We start from the raw sequence: 26,231 nt of genomic DNA on the forward strand, positions 1-26,231 counted from the left end.
ATCGCATGGTTACATACGTTGTGCAACCGCAAACTCAGTACTGGAGTATCAGCGTTTTCCAATGTATAATAAAGCTTGTACTGAAAAAAAATATTTTTTATCGAAAAGTCATATACTGCAAAATGGACAAGTGCTGAAATCGCATAGTTACATACGTTGTGCAACCGTAAAAGCAATACTGGAGTACCAGCGTTTTTCACTGTATAATAAAGCTTGTACTAAAAAAAAATATTTTTTATCGAAAAGTCATATACTGCAAAATGGACAAGTGCTGAAATCGCACAGTCACATACGTTGTGCAACCGCAAACTCAGTACTGGAGTATCAGCGTTTTCCACTGTATAATAAAGCTTGTACTGAAAAAAAATATTTTTTCACGAAAAGTCATATACTGCAAAATGGACAAGTGTTGAAATCGCATAGTCACATACGTTGTGCAACCGCAAACTCAGTACTGGAGTATCAGCGTTTTCCACTGTATAATAAAGCTTGTACAGAAAAAAATATTTTTTATCGAAAAGTCATATACTGCAAAATGGACAAGTGCTGAAATCGCATGGTTACATACATTGTGCAACCGCAAAAGCAATACTGGAGTACCAGCGTTTTCCACTGTATAATAAAGCTTGTACTAAAAAAAAATATTTTTTATCGAAAAGTCATATACTGCAAAATGGACAAGTGCTGAATGCGCATAGTTACATACGTTGTGCAACCGCAAACTTAGTACTGGAGTATCAGCGTTTTCCACTGTATAATAAAGCTTGTAATGAAAAAAAATATTTTTTATCGAAAAGTCATATACTGCAAAATGGACATGTGCTGAAATCGCATGGTTACATACGTTGTGCAACCGCAAACTCAGTACTGGAGTATCAGCGTTTTCCACTGTATAATAAAGCTTGCACAAAAAAAAAATATTTTTTATCGGAAAGTCATATACTGCAAAATGGACAAGTGCTGAAATCGCATAGTTACATACGTTGTGCAACCTCAAAAGCAATACTGGAGTACCAGCATTTTCCACAGTATAATAAAGCTTGTACTAAAAAAAAATATTTTTTATCGAAAAGTCATATACTGCAAAATGGACAAGTGCTGAAATCGCATAGTTACATACGTCGTGCAACCGCAAACTCAGTACTGGAGTATCAGCGTTTTCCACTGTATAATAAAGCTTGTACTGAAAAAAAATATTTTTGATCGAAAAGTCATATACTGCAAAATGGACATGTGCTGAAATCGCATGGTTACATACGTTGTGCAACCGCAAACTCAGTACTGGAGTATCAGCGTTTTCCACTGTATAATAAAGCTTGTAATGAAAAAAAATATTTTTTATCGAAAAGTCATATACTGCAAAATGGACAAGTGCTGAAATCGCATGGTTACATACGTTGTGCAACCGCAAACTCAGTACTGGATTATCAGCGTTTTCCACTGTATAATAAAGCATGTACTGAAAAAAAATATTTTTTATCGAAAAGTCATATACTGCAAAATGGACAAGTGCTGAAAGCGCATATGTTACATACGTTGTGCAACCGCAAACGCAATACTGGAGTATCAGCGTTTTCCACTGTATAGTAAAGCTTGTAATGAAAAAAAATATTTTTTATCGAAAAGTCATTTCCTGCAAAATGGACAAGTGCTGAAATCGCACAGTTACATACGTTGTGCAACCGCAAAAGCAATATTGGAGTATCAGCGTTTTCCACTGTATAATAAAGCTTGTACTGAAAAAAAATATTTTTTATCGAAAAGTCATATACTGCAAAATGGACAAGTGCTGAAATCGCACAGTTACATACGTTGTGCAACCGCAAACTCAGTACTGGAGTATCAGCGTTTTCCACTGTATAATAAAGCTTGTAAAGAAAAAAAATATTTTTTATCGAAAAGTCATATACTGCAAAATGGACAAGTGCTGAAATCGCATAGTTACATACGTTGTGCAACCGTAAAAGCAATACTGGAGTACCAGCGTTTTTCACTGTATAATAAAGCTTGTACTAAAAAAAAATATTTTTTATCGAAAAGTCATATACTGCAAAATGGACAAGTGCTGAAATCGCACAGTCACATACGTTGTGCAACCGCAAACTCAGTACTGGAGTATCAGCGTTTTCCACTGTATAATAAAGCTTGTACTGAAAAAAAATATTTTTTCACGAAAAGTCATATACTGCAAAATGGACAAGTGCTGAAAGCGCATAGTTACATACGTTGTGCAACCGCAAACGCAATACTGGAGTATCAGCGTTTTCCACTGTATAATAAAGCTTGTAATGAAAAAAAATATTTTTTATCGAAAAGTCATATACTGCAAAATGGACAAGTGCTGAAATCGCATAGTTACATACGTTGTGCAACCGCAAACTCAGTACTGGAGTATCAGCGTTTTCCACTGTATAATAAACTTGTACAGAAAAAAAATATTTTTTATCGAAAAGTCATATACTGCAAAATGGACAAGTGCTGAAATCGCATAGTTACATACGTTGTGCAACCGCAAACTCAGTACTGGAGTATCAGCGTTTTCCACTGTATAATAAATTAAAGCTTGTACTAAAAAAAAATATTTTTTATCGAAAAGTCATATACTGCAAAATGGACAAGTGTTGAAATCGCATAGTCACATACGTTGTGCAACCGCAAACTCAGTACTGGAGTATCAGCGTTTTCCACTGTATAATAAAGCTTGTAATGAAAAAAAATATTTTTTATCGAAAAGTCATATACTGCAAAATGGACAAGTGCTGAAATCGCATAGTTACATACGTTGTGCAACCGCAAACGCAATACTGGAGTATCAGCGTTTTCCACTGTATAATAAAGCTTGTAATGAAAAAAAATATTTTTTATCGAAAAGTCATATACTGCAAAATGGACAAGTGCTGAAATCGCATAGTTACATACGTTGTGCAACCGCAAACGCAATACTGGAGTATTAGCGTTTTCCACTGTATAATAAAGCTTGTAATGAAAAAAAATATTTTTTATCGAAAAGTCATATACTGCAAAATGGACATGTGCTGAAATCGCATGGTTACATACGTTGTGCAACCGCAAACTCAGTACTGGAGTATCAGCGTTTTCCACTGTATAATAAAGCTTGTACAGAAAAAAATATTTTTTATCGAAAAGTCATATACTGCAAAATGGACAAGTGCTGAAATCGCATGGTTACATACATTGTGCAACCGCAAAAGCAATACTGGAGTACCAGCGTTTTCCACTGTATAATAAAGCTTGTACTAAAAAAAAATATTTTTTATCGAAAAGTCATATACTGCAAAATGGACAAGTGCTGAATGCGCATAGTTACATACGTTGTGCAACCGCAAACTTAGTACTGGAGTATCAGCGTTTTCCACTGTATAATAAAGCTTGTAATGAAAAAAAATATTTTTTATCGAAAAGTCATATACTGCAAAATGGACATGTGCTGAAATCGCATGGTTACATACGTTGTGCAACCGCAAACTCAGTACTGGAGTATCAGCGTTTTCCACTGTATAATAAAGCTTGCACAAAAAAAAAATATTTTTTATCGGAAAGTCATATACTGCAAAATGGACAAGTGCTGAAATCGCATAGTCACATACGTTGTGCAACCGCAAACTCAGTACTGGAGTATCAGCGTTTTCCACTGTATAATAAAGCTTGTAATGAAAAAAAATATTTTTTATCGAAAAGTCATATACTGCAAAATGGACAAGTGCTGAAATCGCATAGTTACATACGTTGTGCAACCGCAAACGCAATACTGGAGTATCAGCGTTTTCCACTGTATAATAAAGCTTGTAATGAAAAAAAATATTTTTTATCGAAAAGTCATATACTGCAAAATGGACAAGTGCTGAAATCGCATAGTTACATACGTTGTGCAACCGCAAACGCAATACTGGAGTATTAGCGTTTTCCACTGTATAATAAAGCTTGTAATGAAAAAAAATATTTTTTATCGAAAAGTCATATACTGCAAAATGGACATGTGCTGAAATCGCATGGTTACATACGTTGTGCAACCGCAAACTCAGTACTGGAGTATCAGCGTTTTCCACTGTATAATAAAGCTTGTACAGAAAAAAATATTTTTTATCGAAAAGTCATATACTGCAAAATGGACAAGTGCTGAAATCGCATGGTTACATACATTGTGCAACCGCAAAAGCAATACTGGAGTACCAGCGTTTTCCACTGTATAATAAAGCTTGTACTAAAAAAAAATATTTTTTATCGAAAAGTCATATACTGCAAAATGGACAAGTGCTGAATGCGCATAGTTACATACGTTGTGCAACCGCAAACTTAGTACTGGAGTATCAGCGTTTTCCACTGTATAATAAAGCTTGTAATGAAAAAAAATATTTTTTATCGAAAAGTCATATACTGCAAAATGGACATGTGCTGAAATCGCATGGTTACATACGTTGTGCAACCGCAAACTCAGTACTGGAGTATCAGCGTTTTCCACTGTATAATAAAGCTTGCACAAAAAAAAAATATTTTTTATCGGAAAGTCATATACTGCAAAATGGACAAGTGCTGAAATCGCATAGTTACATACGTTGTGCAACCTCAAAAGCAATACTGGAGTACCAGCATTTTCCACAGTATAATAAAGCTTGTACTAAAAAAAAATATTTTTTATCGAAAAGTCATATACTGCAAAATGGACAAGTGCTGAAATCGCATAGTTACATACGTCGTGCAACCGCAAACTCAGTACTGGAGTATCAGCGTTTTCCACTGTATAATAAAGCTTGTACTGAAAAAAAATATTTTTGATCGAAAAGTCATATACTGCAAAATGGACATGTGCTGAAATCGCATGGTTACATACGTTGTGCAACCGCAAACTCAGTACTGGAGTATCAGCGTTTTCCACTGTATAATAAAGCTTGTAATGAAAAAAAATATTTTTTATCGAAAAGTCATATACTGCAAAATGGACAAGTGCTGAAATCGCATGGTTACATACGTTGTGCAACCGCAAACTCAGTACTGGATTATCAGCGTTTTCCACTGTATAATAAAGCATGTACTGAAAAAAAATATTTTTTATCGAAAAGTCATATACTGCAAAATGGACAAGTGCTGAAAGCGCATATGTTACATACGTTGTGCAACCGCAAACGCAATACTGGAGTATCAGCGTTTTCCACTGTATAGTAAAGCTTGTAATGAAAAAAAATATTTTTTATCGAAAAGTCATTTCCTGCAAAATGGACAAGTGCTGAAATCGCACAGTTACATACGTTGTGCAACCGCAAAAGCAATATTGGAGTATCAGCGTTTTCCACTGTATAATAAAGCTTGTACTGAAAAAAAATATTTTTTATCGAAAAGTCATATACTGCAAAATGGACAAGTGCTGAAATCGCACAGTTACATACGTTGTGCAACCGCAAACTCAGTACTGGAGTATCAGCGTTTTCCACTGTATAATAAAGCTTGTAAAGAAAAAAAATATTTTTTATCGAAAAGTCATATACTGCAAAATGGACAAGTGCTGAAAGCGCATAGTTACATACGTTGTGCAACCGCAAACTCAGTACTGGAGTATCAGCGTTTTCCACTGTATAATAAAGCTTGTAATGAAAAAAAATATTTTTTATCGAAAAGTCATATACTGCAAAATGGACAAGTGCTGAAATCGCATAGTTACATACGTTGTGCAACCGCAAAAGCAATATTGGAGTATCAGCGTTTTCCACTGTATAATAAAGCTTGTACTGAAAAAAAATATTTTTTATCGAAAAGTCATATACTGCAAAATGGACAAGTGCTGAAATCGCACAGCCACATACGTTGTGCAACCGCAAACTCAGTACTGGAGTATCAGCGTTTTCCACTGTATAATAAAGCTTGTACTGAAAAAAAATATTTTTTCACGAAAAGTCATATACTGCAAAATGGACAAGTGCTGAAAGCGCATAGTTACATACGTTGTGCAACCGCAAACGCAATACTGGAGTATCAGCGTTTTCCACTGTATAATAAAGCTTGTAATGAAAAAAAATATTTTTTATCGAAAAGTCATATACTGCAAAATGGACAAGTGCTGAAATCGCATAGTTACATACGTTGTGCAACCGCAAACTCAGTACTGGAGTATCAGCGTTTTCCACTGTATAATAAACTTGTACAGAAAAAAAATATTTTTTATCGAAAAGTCATATACTGCAAAATGGACAAGTGCTGAAATCGCATAGTTACATACGTTGTGCAACCGCAAACTCAGTACTGGAGTATCAGCGTTTTCCACTGTATAATAAATTAAAGCTTGTACTAAAAAAAAATATTTTTTATCGAAAAGTCATATACTGCAAAATGGACAAGTGTTGAAATCGCATAGTCACATACGTTGTGCAACCGCAAACTCAGTACTGGAGTATCAGCGTTTTCCACTGTATAATAAAGCTTGTAATGAAAAAAAATATTTTTTATCGAAAAGTCATATACTGCAAAATGGACAAGTGCTGAAATCGCATAGTTACATACGTTGTGCAACCGCAAACGCAATACTGGAGTATCAGCGTTTTCCACTGTATAATAAAGCTTGTAATGAAAAAAAATATTTTTTATCGAAAAGTCATATACTGCAAAATGGACAAGTGCTGAAATCGCATAGTTACATACGTTGTGCAACCGCAAACTCAGTACTGGAGTATCAGCGTTTTCCACTGTATAATAAAGCTTGTAAAGAAAAAAAATATTTTTTATCGAAAAGTCATATACTGCAAAATGGACAAGTGCTGAAAGCGCATAGTTACATACGTTGTGCAACCGCAAACTCAGTACTGGAGTATCAGCGTTTTCCACTGTATAATAAAGCTTGTAATGAAAAAAAATATTTTTTATCGAAAAGTCATATACTGCAAAATGGACAAGTGCTGAAATCGCATAGTTACATACGTTGTGCAACCGCAAAAGCAATATTGGAGTATCAGCGTTTTCCACTGTATAATAAAGCTTGTACTGAAAAAAAATATTTTTTATCGAAAAGTCATATACTGCAAAATGGACAAGTGCTGAAATCGCACAGTCACATACGTTGTGCAACCGCAAACTCAGTACTGGAGTATCAGCGTTTTCCACTGTATAATAAAGCTTGTACTGAAAAAAAATATTTTTTCACGAAAAGTCATATACTGCAAAATGGACAAGTGCTGAAAGCGCATAGTTACATACGTTGTGCAACCGCAAACGCAATACTGGAGTATCAGCGTTTTCCACTGTATAATAAAGCTTGTAATGAAAAAAAATATTTTTTATCGAAAAGTCATATACTGCAAAATGGACAAGTGCTGAAATCGCATAGTTACATACGTTGTGCAACCGCAAACTCAGTACTGGAGTATCAGCGTTTTCCACTGTATAATAAACTTGTACAGAAAAAAAATATTTTTTATCGAAAAGTCATATACTGCAAAATGGACAAGTGCTGAAATCGCATAGTTACATACGTTGTGCAACCGCAAACTCAGTACTGGAGTATCAGCGTTTTCCACTGTATAATAAATTAAAGCTTGTACTAAAAAAAAATATTTTTTATCGAAAAGTCATATACTGCAAAATGGACAAGTGTTGAAATCGCATAGTCACATACGTTGTGCAACCGCAAACTCAGTACTGGAGTATCAGCGTTTTCCACTGTATAATAAAGCTTGTAATGAAAAAAAATATTTTTTATCGAAAAGTCATATACTGCAAAATGGACAAGTGCTGAAATCGCATAGTTACATACGTTGTGCAACCGCAAACGCAATACTGGAGTATCAGCGTTTTCCACTGTATAATAAAGCTTGTAATGAAAAAAAATATTTTTTATCGAAAAGTCATATACTGCAAAATGGACAAGTGCTGAAATCGCATAGTTACATACGTTGTGCAACCGCAAACGCAATACTGGAGTATTAGCGTTTTCCACTGTATAATAAAGCTTGTAATGAAAAAAAATATTTTTTATCGAAAAGTCATATACTGCAAAATGGACATGTGCTGAAATCGCATGGTTACATACGTTGTGCAACCGCAAACTCAGTACTGGAGTATCAGCGTTTTCCACTGTATAATAAAGCTTGTACAGAAAAAAATATTTTTTATCGAAAAGTCATATACTGCAAAATGGACAAGTGCTGAAATCGCATGGTTACATACATTGTGCAACCGCAAAAGCAATACTGGAGTACCAGCGTTTTCCACTGTATAATAAAGCTTGTACTAAAAAAAAATATTTTTTATCGAAAAGTCATATACTGCAAAATGGACAAGTGCTGAATGCGCATAGTTACATACGTTGTGCAACCGCAAACTTAGTACTGGAGTATCAGCGTTTTCCACTGTATAATAAAGCTTGTAATGAAAAAAAATATTTTTTATCGAAAAGTCATATACTGCAAAATGGACATGTGCTGAAATCGCATGGTTACATACGTTGTGCAACCGCAAACTCAGTACTGGAGTATCAGCGTTTTCCACTGTATAATAAAGCTTGCACAAAAAAAAAATATTTTTTATCGGAAAGTCATATACTGCAAAATGGACAAGTGCTGAAATCGCACAGTTACATACGTTGTGCAACCTCAAAAGCAATACTGGAGTACCAGCATTTTCCACAGTATAATAAAGCTTGTACTAAAAAAAAATATTTTTTATCGAAAAGTCATATACTGCAAAATGGACAAGTGCTGAAATCGCATAGTTACATACGTCGTGCAACCGCAAACTCAGTACTGGAGTATCAGCGTTTTCCACTGTATAATAAAGCTTGTACTGAAAAAAAATATTTTTGATCGAAAAGTCATATACTGCAAAATGGACAAGTGCTGAAATCGCATGGTTACATACGTTGTGCAACCGCAAACTCAGTACTGGATTATCAGCGTTTTCCACTGTATAATAAAGCATGTACTGAAAAAAAATATTTTTTATCGAAAAGTCATATACTGCAAAATGGACAAGTGCTGAAAGCGCATATGTTACATACGTTGTGCAACCGCAAACGCAATACTGGAGTATCAGCGTTTTCCACTGTATAGTAAAGCTTGTAATGAAAAAAAATATTTTTTATCGAAAAGTCATTTCCTGCAAAATGGACAAGTGCTGAAATCGCACAGTTACATACGTTGTGCAACCGCAAAAGCAATATTGGAGTATCAGCGTTTTCCACTGTATAATAAAGCTTGTAATGAAAAAAAATATTTTTTATCGAAAAGTCATATACTGCAAAATGGACATGTGCTGAAATCGCATGGTTACATACATTGTGCAACCGCAAACTCAGTACTGGAGTATCAGCGTTTTCCACTGTATAATAAAGCTTGTACAAAAAAAAAATATTTTTTATCGGAAAGTCATATACTGCAAAATGGACAAGTGCTGAAATCGCATAGTTACATACGTTGTGCAACCGCAAAAGCAATACTGGAGTACCAGCATTTTCCACAGTATAATAAAGCTTGTACTAAAAAAAAATATTTTTTATCGAAAAGTCATATACTGCAAAATGGACAAGTGCTGAAATCGCATAGTTACATACGTCGTGCAACCGCAAACTCAGTACTGGAGTATCAGCGTTTTCCACTGTATAATAAAGCTTGTACTGAAAAAAAATATTTTTGATCGAAAAGTCATATACTGCAAAATGGACATGTGCTGAAATCGCATGGTTACATACGTTGTGCAACCGCAAACTCAGTACTGGAGTATCAGCGTTTTCCACTGTATAATAAAGCTTGTAATGAAAAAAAATATTTTTTATCGAAAAGTCATATACTGCAAAATGGACAAGTGCTGAAATCGCATGGTTACATACGTTGTGCAACCGCAAACTCAGTATTGGATTATCAGCGTTTTCCACTGTATAATAAAGCATGTACTGAAAAAAAATATTTTTTATCGAAAAGTCATATACTGCAAAATGGACAAGTGCTGAAAGCGCATGTGTTACATACGTTGTGCAACCGCAAACGCAATACTGGAGTATTAGCGTTTTCCACTGTATAATAAAGCTTGTAATGAAAAAAAATATTTTTTATCGAAAAGTCATATACTGCAAAATCGACAAGTGCTGAAAGCGCATAGTTACATACGTTGTGCAACCGCAAACGCAATACTGGAGTATCAGCGTTTTCCACTGTATAATAAAGCTTGTAATGAAAAAAAATATTTTTTATCGAAAAGTCATATACTGCAAAATGGACAAGTGCTGAAATCGCATGGTTACATACGTTGTGCAACCGCAAAAGCAATACTGGAGTATCAGCGTTTTCCACTGTATAATAAAGCTTGTACTGAAAAAAAATATTTTTTATCGAAAAGTCATATACTGCAAAATGGACAAGTGCTGAAATCGCATAGTTACATACGTTGTGCAACCGCAAACTCAGTACTGGAGTATCAGCGTTTTCCACTGTATAATAAAGCTTGTACTGAAAAAAAATATTTTTTATCGAAAAGTCATATACTGCAAAATGGACAAGTGCTGAAATCGCACAGTTACATACGTTGTGCAACCGCAAAAGCAATACTGGAGTATCAGCGTTTACCACTGTATAATAAAGCTTGTACTGAAAAAAAATATTTTTTATCGAAAAGTCATATACTGCAAAATGGACAAGTGCTGAAATCGCATGGTTACATACGTTGTGCAACCGCAAACTTAATACTGGAGTATCAGCGTTTTCCACTGTACAATAAAGCTTGTACTGAAAAAAAATATTTTTTATCGAAAAGTCATATACTGCAAAATGGACAAGTGCTGAAATCGCATAGTTACATACGTTGTGCAACCGCAAAAGCAATACTGGAGTACCAGCGTTTTTCACTGTATAATAAAGATTGTACTAAAAAAAAATATTTTTTATCGAAAAGTCATATACTGCAAAATGGACAAGTGCTGAAATCGCATGGTTACATACGTTGTGCAACCGCAAACTTAGTACTGGAGTATCAATGTTTTCCACTGTATAATAAAGCTTGTACTGAAAAAAAATATTTTTTATCGAAAAGTCATATACTGCAAAATGGACAAGTGCTGAAATCGCATGGTTACATACGTTGTGCAACCGCAAACTCAGTACTGGAGTATCAGCGTTTTCCAATGTATAATAAAGCTTGTACTGAAAAAAAATATTTTTTATCGAAAAGTCATATACTGCAAAATGGACAAGTGCTGAAATCGCATAGTTACATACGTTGTGCAACCGTAAAAGCAATACTGGAGTACCAGCGTTTTTCACTGTATAATAAAGCTTGTACTGAAAAAAAATATTTTTTATCGAAAAGTCATATACTGCAAAATGGACAAGTGCTGAAATCGCATAGTTACATACGTTGTGCAACCGCAAACTCAGTACTGGAGTATCAGCGTTTTCCACTGTATAATAAAGCTTGTACTGAAAAAAAATATTTTTTATCGAAAAGTCATATACTGCAAAATGGACAAGTGCTGAAATCGCACAGTTACATACGTTGTGCAACCGCAAAAGCAATACTGGAGTATCAGCGTTTACCACTGTATAATAAAGCTTGTACTGAAAAAAAATATTTTTTATCGAAAAGTCATATACTGCAAAATGGACAAGTGCTGAAATCGCATGGTTACATACGTTGTGCAACCGCAAACTTAATACTGGAGTATCAGCGTTTTCCACTGTACAATAAAGCTTGTACTGAAAAAAAATATTTTTTATCGAAAAGTCATATACTGCAAAATGGACAAGTGCTGAAATCGCATAGTTACATACGTTGTGCAACCGCAAAAGCAATACTGGAGTACCAGCGTTTTTCACTGTATAATAAAGATTGTACTAAAAAAAAATATTTTTTATCGAAAAGTCATATACTGCAAAATGGACAAGTGCTGAAATCGCATGGTTACATACGTTGTGCAACCGCAAACTTAGTACTGGAGTATCAATGTTTTCCACTGTATAATAAAGCTTGTACTGAAAAAAAATATTTTTTATCGAAAAGTCATATACTGCAAAATGGACAAGTGCTGAAATCGCATGGTTACATACGTTGTGCAACCGCAAACTCAGTACTGGAGTATCAGCGTTTTCCAATGTATAATAAAGCTTGTACTGAAAAAAAATATTTTTTATCGAAAAGTCATATACTGCAAAATGGACAAGTGCTGAAATCGCATAGTTACATACGTTGTGCAACCGTAAAAGCAATACTGGAGTACCAGCGTTTTTCACTGTATAATAAAGCTTGTACTAAAAAAAAATATTTTTTATCGAAAAGTCATATACTGCAAAATGGACAAGTGCTGAAATCGCACAGTCACATACGTTGTGCAACCGCAAACTCAGTACTGGAGTATCAGCGTTTTCCACTGTATAATAAAGCTTGTACTGAAAAAAAATATTTTTTCACGAAAAGTCATATACTGCAAAATGGACAAGTGCTGAAAGCGCATAGTTACATACGTTGTGCAACCGCAAACGCAATACTGGAGTATCAGCGTTTTCCACTGTATAATAAAGCTTGTAATGAAAAAAAATATTTTTTATCGAAAAGTCATATACTGCAAAATGGACAAGTGCTGAAATCGCATAGTTACATACGTTGTGCAACCGCAAACTCAGTACTGGAGTATCAGCGTTTTCCACTGTATAATAAACTTGTACAGAAAAAAAATATTTTTTATCGAAAAGTCATATACTGCAAAATGGACAAGTGCTGAAATCGCATAGTTACATACGTTGTGCAACCGCAAACTCAGTACTGGAGTATCAGCGTTTTCCACTGTATAATAAATTAAAGCTTGTACTAAAAAAAAATATTTTTTATCGAAAAGTCATATACTGCAAAATGGACAAGTGTTGAAATCGCATAGTCACATACGTTGTGCAACCGCAAACTCAGTACTGGAGTATCAGCGTTTTCCACTGTATAATAAAGCTTGTAATGAAAAAAAATATTTTTTATCGAAAAGTCATATACTGCAAAATGGACAAGTGCTGAAATCGCATAGTTACATACGTTGTGCAACCGCAAACTCAGTACTGGAGTATCAGCGTTTTCCACTGTATAATAAAGCTTGTAATGAAAAAAAATATTTTTTATCGAAAAGTCATATACTGCAAAATGGACAAGTGCTGAAATCGCATAGTTACATACGTTGTGCAACCGCAAACGCAATACTGGAGTATTAGCGTTTTCCACTGTATAATAAAGCTTGTAATGAAAAAAAATATTTTTTATCGAAAAGTCATATACTGCAAAATGGACATGTGCTGAAATCGCATGGTTACATACGTTGTGCAACCGCAAACTCAGTACTGGAGTATCAGCGTTTTCCACTGTATAATAAAGCTTGTAATGAAAAAAAATATTTTTTATCGAAAAGTCATATACTGCAAAATGGACAAGTGCTGAAATCGCATGGTTACATACGTTGTGCAACCGCAAACTCAGTATTGGATTATCAGCGTTTTCCACTGTATAATAAAGCATGTACTGAAAAAAAATATTTTTTATCGAAAAGTCATATACTGCAAAATGGACAAGTGCTGAAAGCGCATATGTTACATACGTTGTGCAACCGCAAACGCAATACTGGAGTATTAGCGTTTTCCACTGTATAATAAAGCTTGTAATGAAAAAAAATATTTTTTATCGAAAAGTCATATACTGCAAAATCGACAAGTGCTGAAAGCGCATAGTTACATACGTTGTGCAACCGCAAACGCAATACTGGAGTATCAGCGTTTTCCACTGTATAATAAAGCTTGTAATGAAAAAAAATATTTTTTATCGAAAAGTCATATACTGCAAAATGGACAAGTGCTGAAATCGCATGGTTACATACGTTGTGCAACCGCAAAAGCAATACTGGAGTATCAGCGTTTTCCACTGTATAATAAAGCTTGTACTGAAAAAAAATATTTTTTATCGAAAAGTCATATACTGCAAAATGGACAAGTGCTGAAATCGCATAGTTACATACGTTGTGCAACCGCAAACTCAGTACTGGAGTATCAGCGTTTTCCACTGTATAATAAAGCTTGTACTGAAAAAAAATATTTTTTATCGAAAAGTCATATACTGCAAAATGGACAAGTGCTGAAATCGCACAGTTACATACGTTGTGCAACCGCAAAAGCAATACTGGAGTATCAGCGTTTACCACTGTATAATAAAGCTTGTACTGAAAAAAAATATTTTTTATCGAAAAGTCATATACTGCAAAATGGACAAGTGCTGAAATCGCATGGTTACATACGTTGTGCAACCGCAAACTTAATACTGGAGTATCAGCGTTTTCCACTGTACAATAAAGCTTGTACTGAAAAAAAATATTTTTTATCGAAAAGTCATATACTGCAAAATGGACAAGTGCTGAAATCGCATAGTTACATACGTTGTGCAACCGCAAAAGCAATACTGGAGTACCAGCGTTTTTCACTGTATAATAAAGATTGTACTAAAAAAAAATATTTTTTATCGAAAAGTCATATACTGCAAAATGGACAAGTGCTGAAATCGCATGGTTACATACGTTGTGCAACCGCAAACTTAGTACTGGAGTATCAATGTTTTCCACTGTATAATAAAGCTTGTACTGAAAAAAAATATTTTTTATCGAAAAGTCATATACTGCAAAATGGACAAGTGCTGAAATCGCATGGTTACATACGTTGTGCAACCGCAAACTCAGTACTGGAGTATCAGCGTTTTCCAATGTATAATAAAGCTTGTACTGAAAAAAAATATTTTTTATCGAAAAGTCATATACTGCAAAATGGACAAGTGCTGAAATCGCATAGTTACATACGTTGTGCAACCGTAAAAGCAATACTGGAGTACCAGCGTTTTTCACTGTATAATAAAGCTTGTACTGAAAAAAAATATTTTTTATCGAAAAGTCATATACTGCAAAATGGACAAGTGCTGAAATCGCATAGTTACATACGTTGTGCAACCGCAAACTCAGTACTGGAGTATCAGCGTTTTCCACTGTATAATAAAGCTTGTACTGAAAAAAAATATTTTTTATCGAAAAGTCATATACTGCAAAATGGACAAGTGCTGAAATCGCACAGTTACATACGTTGTGCAACCGCAAAAGCAATACTGGAGTATCAGCGTTTACCACTGTATAATAAAGCTTGTACTGAAAAAAAATATTTTTTATCGAAAAGTCATATACTGCAAAATGGACAAGTGCTGAAATCGCATGGTTACATACGTTGTGCAACCGCAAACTTAATACTGGAGTATCAGCGTTTTCCACTGTACAATAAAGCTTGTACTGAAAAAAAATATTTTTTATCGAAAAGTCATATACTGCAAAATGGACAAGTGCTGAAATCGCATAGTTACATACGTTGTGCAACCGCAAAAGCAATACTGGAGTACCAGCGTTTTTCACTGTATAATAAAGATTGTACTAAAAAAAAATATTTTTTATCGAAAAGTCATATACTGCAAAATGGACAAGTGCTGAAATCGCATGGTTACATACGTTGTGCAACCGCAAACTTAGTACTGGAGTATCAATGTTTTCCACTGTATAATAAAGCTTGTACTGAAAAAAAATATTTTTTATCGAAAAGTCATATACTGCAAAATGGACAAGTGCTGAAATCGCATGGTTACATACGTTGTGCAACCGCAAACTCAGTACTGGAGTATCAGCGTTTTCCAATGTATAATAAAGCTTGTACTGAAAAAAAATATTTTTTATCGAAAAGTCATATACTGCAAAATGGACAAGTGCTGAAATCGCATAGTTACATACGTTGTGCAACCGTAAAAGCAATACTGGAGTACCAGCGTTTTTCACTGTATAATAAAGCTTGTACTAAAAAAAAATATTTTTTATCGAAAAGTCATATACTGCAAAATGGACAAGTGCTGAAATCGCACAGTCACATACGTTGTGCAACCGCAAACTCAGTACTGGAGTATCAGCGTTTTCCACTGTATAATAAAGCTTGTACTGAAAAAAAATATTTTTTCACGAAAAGTCATATACTGCAAAATGGACAAGTGCTGAAAGCGCATAGTTACATACGTTGTGCAACCGCAAACGCAATACTGGAGTATCAGCGTTTTCCACTGTATAATAAAGCTTGTAATGAAAAAAAATATTTTTTATCGAAAAGTCATATACTGCAAAATGGACAAGTGCTGAAATCGCATAGTTACATACGTTGTGCAACCGCAAACTCAGTACTGGAGTATCAGCGTTTTCCACTGTATAATAAACTTGTACAGAAAAAAAATATTTTTTATCGAAAAGTCATATACTGCAAAATGGACAAGTGCTGAAATCGCATAGTTACATACGTTGTGCAACCGCAAACTCAGTACTGGAGTATCAGCGTTTTCCACTGTATAATAAATTAAAGCTTGTACTAAAAAAAAATATTTTTTATCGAAAAGTCATATACTGCAAAATGGACAAGTGTTGAAATCGCATAGTCACATACGTTGTGCAACCGCAAACTCAGTACTGGAGTATCAGCGTTTTCCACTGTATAATAAAGCTTGTAATGAAAAAAAATATTTTTTATCGAAAAGTCATATACTGCAAAATGGACAAGTGCTGAAATCGCATAGTTACATACGTTGTGCAACCGCAAACTCAGTACTGGAGTATCAGCGTTTTCCACTGTATAATAAAGCTTGTAATGAAAAAAAATATTTTTTATCGAAAAGTCATATACTGCAAAATGGACAAGTGCTGAAATCGCATAGTTACATACGTTGTGCAACCGCAAACGCAATACTGGAGTATTAGCGTTTTCCACTGTATAATAAAGCTTGTAATGAAAAAAAATATTTTTTATCGAAAAGTCATATACTGCAAAATGGACATGTGCTGAAATCGCATGGTTACATACGTTGTGCAACCGCAAACTCAGTACTGGAGTATCAGCGTTTTCCACTGTATAATAAAGCTTGTACAGAAAAAAATATTTTTTATCGAAAAGTCATATACTGCAAAATGGACAAGTGCTGAAATCGCATGGTTACATACATTGTGCAACCGCAAAAGCAATACTGGAGTACCAGCGTTTTCCACTGTATAATAAAGCTTGTACTAAAAAAAAATATTTTTTATCGAAAAGTCATATACTGCAAAATGGACAAGTGCTGAATGCGCATAGTTACATACGTTGTGCAACCGCAAACTTAGTACTGGAGTATCAGCGTTTTCCACTGTATAATAAAGCTTGTAATGAAAAAAAATATTTTTTATCGAAAAGTCATATACTGCAAAATGGACATGTGCTGAAATCGCATGGTTACATACGTTGTGCAACCGCAAACTCAGTACTGGAGTATCAGCGTTTTCCACTGTATAATAAAGCTTGCACAAAAAAAAAATATTTTTTATCGGAAAGTCATATACTGCAAAATGGACAAGTGCTGAAATCGCATAGTTACATACGTTGTGCAACCTCAAAAGCAATACTGGAGTACCAGCATTTTCCACAGTATAATAAAGCTTGTACTAAAAAAAAATATTTTTTATCGAAAAGTCATATACTGCAAAATGGACAAGTGCTGAAATCGCATAGTTACATACGTCGTGCAACCGCAAACTCAGTACTGGAGTATCAGCGTTTTCCACTGTATAATAAAGCTTGTACTGAAAAAAAATATTTTTGATCGAAAAGTCATATACTGCAAAATGGACATGTGCTGAAATCGCATGGTTACATACGTTGTGCAACCGCAAACTCAGTACTGGAGTATCAGCGTTTTCCACTGTATAATAAAGCTTGTAATGAAAAAAAATATTTTTTATCGAAAAGTCATATACTGCAAAATGGACAAGTGCTGAAATCGCATGGTTACATACGTTGTGCAACCGCAAACTCAGTACTGGATTATCAGCGTTTTCCACTGTATAATAAAGCATGTACTGAAAAAAAATATTTTTTATCGAAAAGTCATATACTGCAAAATGGACAAGTGCTGAAAGCGCATATGTTACATACGTTGTGCAACCGCAAACGCAATACTGGAGTATCAGCGTTTTCCACTGTATAGTAAAGCTTGTAATGAAAAAAAATATTTTTTATCGAAAAGTCATTTCCTGCAAAATGGACAAGTGCTGAAATCGCACAGTTACATACGTTGTGCAACCGCAAAAGCAATATTGGAGTATCAGCGTTTTCCACTGTATAATAAAGCTTGTACTGAAAAAAAATATTTTTTATCGAAAAGTCATATACTGCAAAATGGACAAGTGCTGAAATCGCACAGTTACATACGTTGTGCAACCGCAAACTCAGTACTGGAGTATCAGCGTTTTCCACTGTATAATAAAGCTTGTAAAGAAAAAAAATATTTTTTATCGAAAAGTCATATACTGCAAAATGGACAAGTGCTGAAATCGCATAGTTACATACGTTGTGCAACCGTAAAAGCAATACTGGAGTACCAGCGTTTTTCACTGTATAATAAAGCTTGTACTAAAAAAAAATATTTTTTATCGAAAAGTCATATACTGCAAAATGGACAAGTGCTGAAATCGCACAGTCACATACGTTGTGCAACCGCAAACTCAGTACTGGAGTATCAGCGTTTTCCACTGTATAATAAAGCTTGTACTGAAAAAAAATATTTTTTCACGAAAAGTCATATACTGCAAAATGGACAAGTGCTGAAAGCGCATAGTTACATACGTTGTGCAACCGCAAACGCAATACTGGAGTATCAGCGTTTTCCACTGTATAATAAAGCTTGTAATGAAAAAAAATATTTTTTATCGAAAAGTCATATACTGCAAAATGGACAAGTGCTGAAATCGCATAGTTACATACGTTGTGCAACCGCAAACTCAGTACTGGAGTATCAGCGTTTTCCACTGTATAATAAACTTGTACAGAAAAAAAATATTTTTTATCGAAAAGTCATATACTGCAAAATGGACAAGTGCTGAAATCGCATAGTTACATACGTTGTGCAACCGCAAACTCAGTACTGGAGTATCAGCGTTTTCCACTGTATAATAAATTAAAGCTTGTACTAAAAAAAAATATTTTTTATCGAAAAGTCATATACTGCAAAATGGACAAGTGTTGAAATCGCATAGTCACATACGTTGTGCAACCGCAAACTCAGTACTGGAGTATCAGCGTTTTCCACTGTATAATAAAGCTTGTAATGAAAAAAAATATTTTTTATCGAAAAGTCATATACTGCAAAATGGACAAGTGCTGAAATCGCATAGTTACATACGTTGTGCAACCGCAAACGCAATACTGGAGTATCAGCGTTTTCCACTGTATAATAAAGCTTGTAATGAAAAAAAATATTTTTTATCGAAAAGTCATATACTGCAAAATGGACAAGTGCTGAAATCGCATAGTTACATACGTTGTGCAACCGCAAACGCAATACTGGAGTATTAGCGTTTTCCACTGTATAATAAAGCTTGTAATGAAAAAAAATATTTTTTATCGAAAAGTCATATACTGCAAAATGGACATGTGCTGAAATCGCATGGTTACATACGTTGTGCAACCGCAAACTCAGTACTGGAGTATCAGCGTTTTCCACTGTATAATAAAGCTTGTACAGAAAAAAATATTTTTTATCGAAAAGTCATATACTGCAAAATGGACAAGTGCTGAAATCGCATGGTTACATACATTGTGCAACCGCAAAAGCAATACTGGAGTACCAGCGTTTTCCACTGTATAATAAAGCTTGTACTAAAAAAAAATATTTTTTATCGAAAAGTCATATACTGCAAAATGGACAAGTGCTGAATGCGCATAGTTACATACGTTGTGCAACCGCAAACTTAGTACTGGAGTATCAGCGTTTTCCACTGTATAATAAAGCTTGTAATGAAAAAAAATATTTTTTATCGAAAAGTCATATACTGCAAAATGGACATGTGCTGAAATCGCATGGTTACATACGTTGTGCAACCGCAAACTCAGTACTGGAGTATCAGCGTTTTCCACTGTATAATAAAGCTTGCACAAAAAAAAAATATTTTTTATCGGAAAGTCATATACTGCAAAATGGACAAGTGCTGAAATCGCATAGTCACATACGTTGTGCAACCGCAAACTCAGTACTGGAGTATCAGCGTTTTCCACTGTATAATAAAGCTTGTAATGAAAAAAAATATTTTTTATCGAAAAGTCATATACTGCAAAATGGACAAGTGCTGAAATCGCATAGTTACATACGTTGTGCAACCGCAAACGCAATACTGGAGTATCAGCGTTTTCCACTGTATAATAAAGCTTGTAATGAAAAAAAATATTTTTTATCGAAAAGTCATATACTGCAAAATGGACAAGTGCTGAAATCGCATAGTTACATACGTTGTGCAACCGCAAACGCAATACTGGAGTATTAGCGTTTTCCACTGTATAATAAAGCTTGTAATGAAAAAAAATATTTTTTATCGAAAAGTCATATACTGCAAAATGGACATGTGCTGAAATCGCATGGTTACATACGTTGTGCAACCGCAAACTCAGTACTGGAGTATCAGCGTTTTCCACTGTATAATAAAGCTTGTACAGAAAAAAATATTTTTTATCGAAAAGTCATATACTGCAAAATGGACAAGTGCTGAAATCGCATGGTTACATACATTGTGCAACCGCAAAAGCAATACTGGAGTACCAGCGTTTTCCACTGTATAATAAAGCTTGTACTAAAAAAAAATATTTTTTATCGAAAAGTCATATACTGCAAAATGGACAAGTGCTGAATGCGCATAGTTACATACGTTGTGCAACCGCAAACTTAGTACTGGAGTATCAGCGTTTTCCACTGTATAATAAAGCTTGTAATGAAAAAAAATATTTTTTATCGAAAAGTCATATACTGCAAAATGGACATGTGCTGAAATCGCATGGTTACATACGTTGTGCAACCGCAAACTCAGTACTGGAGTATCAGCGTTTTCCACTGTATAATAAAGCTTGCACAAAAAAAAAATATTTTTTATCGGAAAGTCATATACTGCAAAATGGACAAGTGCTGAAATCGCATAGTTACATACGTTGTGCAACCTCAAAAGCAATACTGGAGTACCAGCATTTTCCACAGTATAATAAAGCTTGTACTAAAAAAAAATATTTTTTATCGAAAAGTCATATACTGCAAAATGGACAAGTGCTGAAATCGCATAGTTACATACGTCGTGCAACCGCAAACTCAGTACTGGAGTATCAGCGTTTTCCACTGTATAATAAAGCTTGTACTGAAAAAAAATATTTTTGATCGAAAAGTCATATACTGCAAAATGGACATGTGCTGAAATCGCATGGTTACATACGTTGTGCAACCGCAAACTCAGTACTGGAGTATCAGCGTTTTCCACTGTATAATAAAGCTTGTAATGAAAAAAAATATTTTTTATCGAAAAGTCATATACTGCAAAATGGACAAGTGCTGAAATCGCATGGTTACATACGTTGTGCAACCGCAAACTCAGTACTGGATTATCAGCGTTTTCCACTGTATAATAAAGCATGTACTGAAAAAAAATATTTTTTATCGAAAAGTCATATACTGCAAAATGGACAAGTGCTGAAAGCGCATATGTTACATACGTTGTGCAACCGCAAACGCAATACTGGAGTATCAGCGTTTTCCACTGTATAGTAAAGCTTGTAATGAAAAAAAATATTTTTTATCGAAAAGTCATTTCCTGCAAAATGGACAAGTGCTGAAATCGCACAGTTACATACGTTGTGCAACCGCAAAAGCAATATTGGAGTATCAGCGTTTTCCACTGTATAATAAAGCTTGTACTGAAAAAAAATATTTTTTATCGAAAAGTCATATACTGCAAAATGGACAAGTGCTGAAATCGCACAGTTACATACGTTGTGCAACCGCAAACTCAGTACTGGAGTATCAGCGTTTTCCACTGTATAATAAAGCTTGTAAAGAAAAAAAATATTTTTTATCGAAAAGTCATATACTGCAAAATGGACAAGTGCTGAAAGCGCATAGTTACATACGTTGTGCAACCGCAAACTCAGTACTGGAGTATCAGCGTTTTCCACTGTATAATAAAGCTTGTAATGAAAAAAAATATTTTTTATCGAAAAGTCATATACTGCAAAATGGACAAGTGCTGAAATCGCATAGTTACATACGTTGTGCAACCGCAAAAGCAATATTGGAGTATCAGCGTTTTCCACTGTATAATAAAGCTTGTACTGAAAAAAAATATTTTTTATCGAAAAGTCATATACTGCAAAATGGACAAGTGCTGAAATCGCACAGCCACATACGTTGTGCAACCGCAAACTCAGTACTGGAGTATCAGCGTTTTCCACTGTATAATAAAGCTTGTACTGAAAAAAAATATTTTTTCACGAAAAGTCATATACTGCAAAATGGACAAGTGCTGAAAGCGCATAGTTACATACGTTGTGCAACCGCAAACGCAATACTGGAGTATCAGCGTTTTCCACTGTATAATAAAGCTTGTAATGAAAAAAAATATTTTTTATCGAAAAGTCATATACTGCAAAATGGACAAGTGCTGAAATCGCATAGTTACATACGTTGTGCAACCGCAAACTCAGTACTGGAGTATCAGCGTTTTCCACTGTATAATAAACTTGTACAGAAAAAAAATATTTTTTATCGAAAAGTCATATACTGCAAAATGGACAAGTGCTGAAATCGCATAGTTACATACGTTGTGCAACCGCAAACTCAGTACTGGAGTATCAGCGTTTTCCACTGTATAATAAATTAAAGCTTGTACTAAAAAAAAATATTTTTTATCGAAAAGTCATATACTGCAAAATGGACAAGTGTTGAAATCGCATAGTCACATACGTTGTGCAACCGCAAACTCAGTACTGGAGTATCAGCGTTTTCCACTGTATAATAAAGCTTGTAATGAAAAAAAATATTTTTTATCGAAAAGTCATATACTGCAAAATGGACAAGTGCTGAAATCGCATAGTTACATACGTTGTGCAACCGCAAACGCAATACTGGAGTATCAGCGTTTTCCACTGTATAATAAAGCTTGTAATGAAAAAAAATATTTTTTATCGAAAAGTCATATACTGCAAAATGGACAAGTGCTGAAATCGCATAGTTACATACGTTGTGCAACCGCAAACTCAGTACTGGAGTATCAGCGTTTTCCACTGTATAATAAAGCTTGTAAAGAAAAAAAATATTTTTTATCGAAAAGTCATATACTGCAAAATGGACAAGTGCTGAAAGCGCATAGTTACATACGTTGTGCAACCGCAAACTCAGTACTGGAGTATCAGCGTTTTCCACTGTATAATAAAGCTTGTAATGAAAAAAAATATTTTTTATCGAAAAGTCATATACTGCAAAATGGACAAGTGCTGAAATCGCATAGTTACATACGTTGTGCAACCGCAAAAGCAATATTGGAGTATCAGCGTTTTCCACTGTATAATAAAGCTTGTACTGAAAAAAAATATTTTTTATCGAAAAGTCATATACTGCAAAATGGACAAGTGCTGAAATCGCACAGTCACATACGTTGTGCAACCGCAAACTCAGTACTGGAGTATCAGCGTTTTCCACTGTATAATAAAGCTTGTACTGAAAAAAAATATTTTTTCACGAAAAGTCATATACTGCAAAATGGACAAGTGCTGAAAGCGCATAGTTACATACGTTGTGCAACCGCAAACGCAATACTGGAGTATCAGCGTTTTCCACTGTATAATAAAGCTTGTAATGAAAAAAAATATTTTTTATCGAAAAGTCATATACTGCAAAATGGACAAGTGCTGAAATCGCATAGTTACATACGTTGTGCAACCGCAAACTCAGTACTGGAGTATCAGCGTTTTCCACTGTATAATAAACTTGTACAGAAAAAAAATATTTTTTATCGAAAAGTCATATACTGCAAAATGGACAAGTGCTGAAATCGCATAGTTACATACGTTGTGCAACCGCAAACTCAGTACTGGAGTATCAGCGTTTTCCACTGTATAATAAATTAAAGCTTGTACTAAAAAAAAATATTTTTTATCGAAAAGTCATATACTGCAAAATGGACAAGTGTTGAAATCGCATAGTCACATACGTTGTGCAACCGCAAACTCAGTACTGGAGTATCAGCGTTTTCCACTGTATAATAAAGCTTGTAATGAAAAAAAATATTTTTTATCGAAAAGTCATATACTGCAAAATGGACAAGTGCTGAAATCGCATAGTTACATACGTTGTGCAACCGCAAACGCAATACTGGAGTATCAGCGTTTTCCACTGTATAATAAAGCTTGTAATGAAAAAAAATATTTTTTATCGAAAAGTCATATACTGCAAAATGGACAAGTGCTGAAATCGCATAGTTACATACGTTGTGCAACCGCAAACGCAATACTGGAGTATTAGCGTTTTCCACTGTATAATAAAGCTTGTAATGAAAAAAAATATTTTTTATCGAAAAGTCATATACTGCAAAATGGACATGTGCTGAAATCGCATGGTTACATACGTTGTGCAACCGCAAACTCAGTACTGGAGTATCAGCGTTTTCCACTGTATAATAAAGCTTGTACAGAAAAAAATATTTTTTATCGAAAAGTCATATACTGCAAAATGGACAAGTGCTGAAATCGCATGGTTACATACATTGTGCAACCGCAAAAGCAATACTGGAGTACCAGCGTTTTCCACTGTATAATAAAGCTTGTACTAAAAAAAAATATTTTTTATCGAAAAGTCATATACTGCAAAATGGACAAGTGCTGAATGCGCATAGTTACATACGTTGTGCAACCGCAAACTTAGTACTGGAGTATCAGCGTTTTCCACTGTATAATAAAGCTTGTAATGAAAAAAAATATTTTTTATCGAAAAGTCATATACTGCAAAATGGACATGTGCTGAAATCGCATGGTTACATACGTTGTGCAACCGCAAACTCAGTACTGGAGTATCAGCGTTTTCCACTGTATAATAAAGCTTGCACAAAAAAAAAATATTTTTTATCGGAAAGTCATATACTGCAAAATGGACAAGTGCTGAAATCGCACAGTTACATACGTTGTGCAACCTCAAAAGCAATACTGGAGTACCAGCATTTTCCACAGTATAATAAAGCTTGTACTAAAAAAAAATATTTTTTATCGAAAAGTCATATACTGCAAAATGGACAAGTGCTGAAATCGCATAGTTACATACGTCGTGCAACCGCAAACTCAGTACTGGAGTATCAGCGTTTTCCACTGTATAATAAAGCTTGTACTGAAAAAAAATATTTTTGATCGAAAAGTCATATACTGCAAAATGGACATGTGCTGAAATCGCATGGTTACATACGTTGTGCAACCGCAAACTCAGTACTGGAGTATCAGCGTTTTCCACTGTATAATAAAGCTTGTAATGAAAAAAAATATTTTTTATCGAAAAGTCATATACTGCAAAATGGACAAGTGCTGAAATCGCATGGTTACATACGTTGTGCAACCGCAAACTCAGTACTGGATTATCAGCGTTTTCCACTGTATAATAAAGCATGTACTGAAAAAAAATATTTTTTATCGAAAAGTCATATACTGCAAAATGGACAAGTGCTGAAAGCGCATATGTTACATACGTTGTGCAACCGCAAACGCAATACTGGAGTATCAGCGTTTTCCACTGTATAGTAAAGCTTGTAATGAAAAAAAATATTTTTTATCGAAAAGTCATTTCCTGCAAAATGGACAAGTGCTGAAATCGCACAGTTACATACGTTGTGCAACCGCAAAAGCAATATTGGAGTATCAGCGTTTTCCACTGTATAATAAAGCTTGTACTGAAAAAAAATATTTTTTATCGAAAAGTCATATACTGCAAAATGGACAAGTGCTGAAATCGCACAGTTACATACGTTGTGCAACCGCAAACTCAGTACTGGAGTATCAGCGTTTTCCACTGTATAATAAAGCTTGTAAAGAAAAAAAATATTTTTTATCGAAAAGTCATATACTGCAAAATGGACAAGTGCTGAAAGCGCATAGTTACATACGTTGTGCAACCGCAAACTCAGTACTGGAGTATCAGCGTTTTCCACTGTATAATAAAGCTTGTAATGAAAAAAAATATTTTTTATCGAAAAGTCATATACTGCAAAATGGACAAGTGCTGAAATCGCACAGTTACATACGTTGTGCAACCGCAAAAGCAATACTGGAGTATCAGCGTTTTCCACTGTATAATAAAGCTTGTACTGAAAAAAAATATTTTTTATCGAAAAGTCATATACT

Source organism: Ascidia mentula, chromosome 9 (assembly GCF_947561715.1).
Source record: "Ascidia mentula chromosome 9, kaAscMent1.1, whole genome shotgun sequence".
NCBI classification, from domain to species: domain Eukaryota; kingdom Metazoa; phylum Chordata; class Ascidiacea; order Phlebobranchia; family Ascidiidae; genus Ascidia; species Ascidia mentula.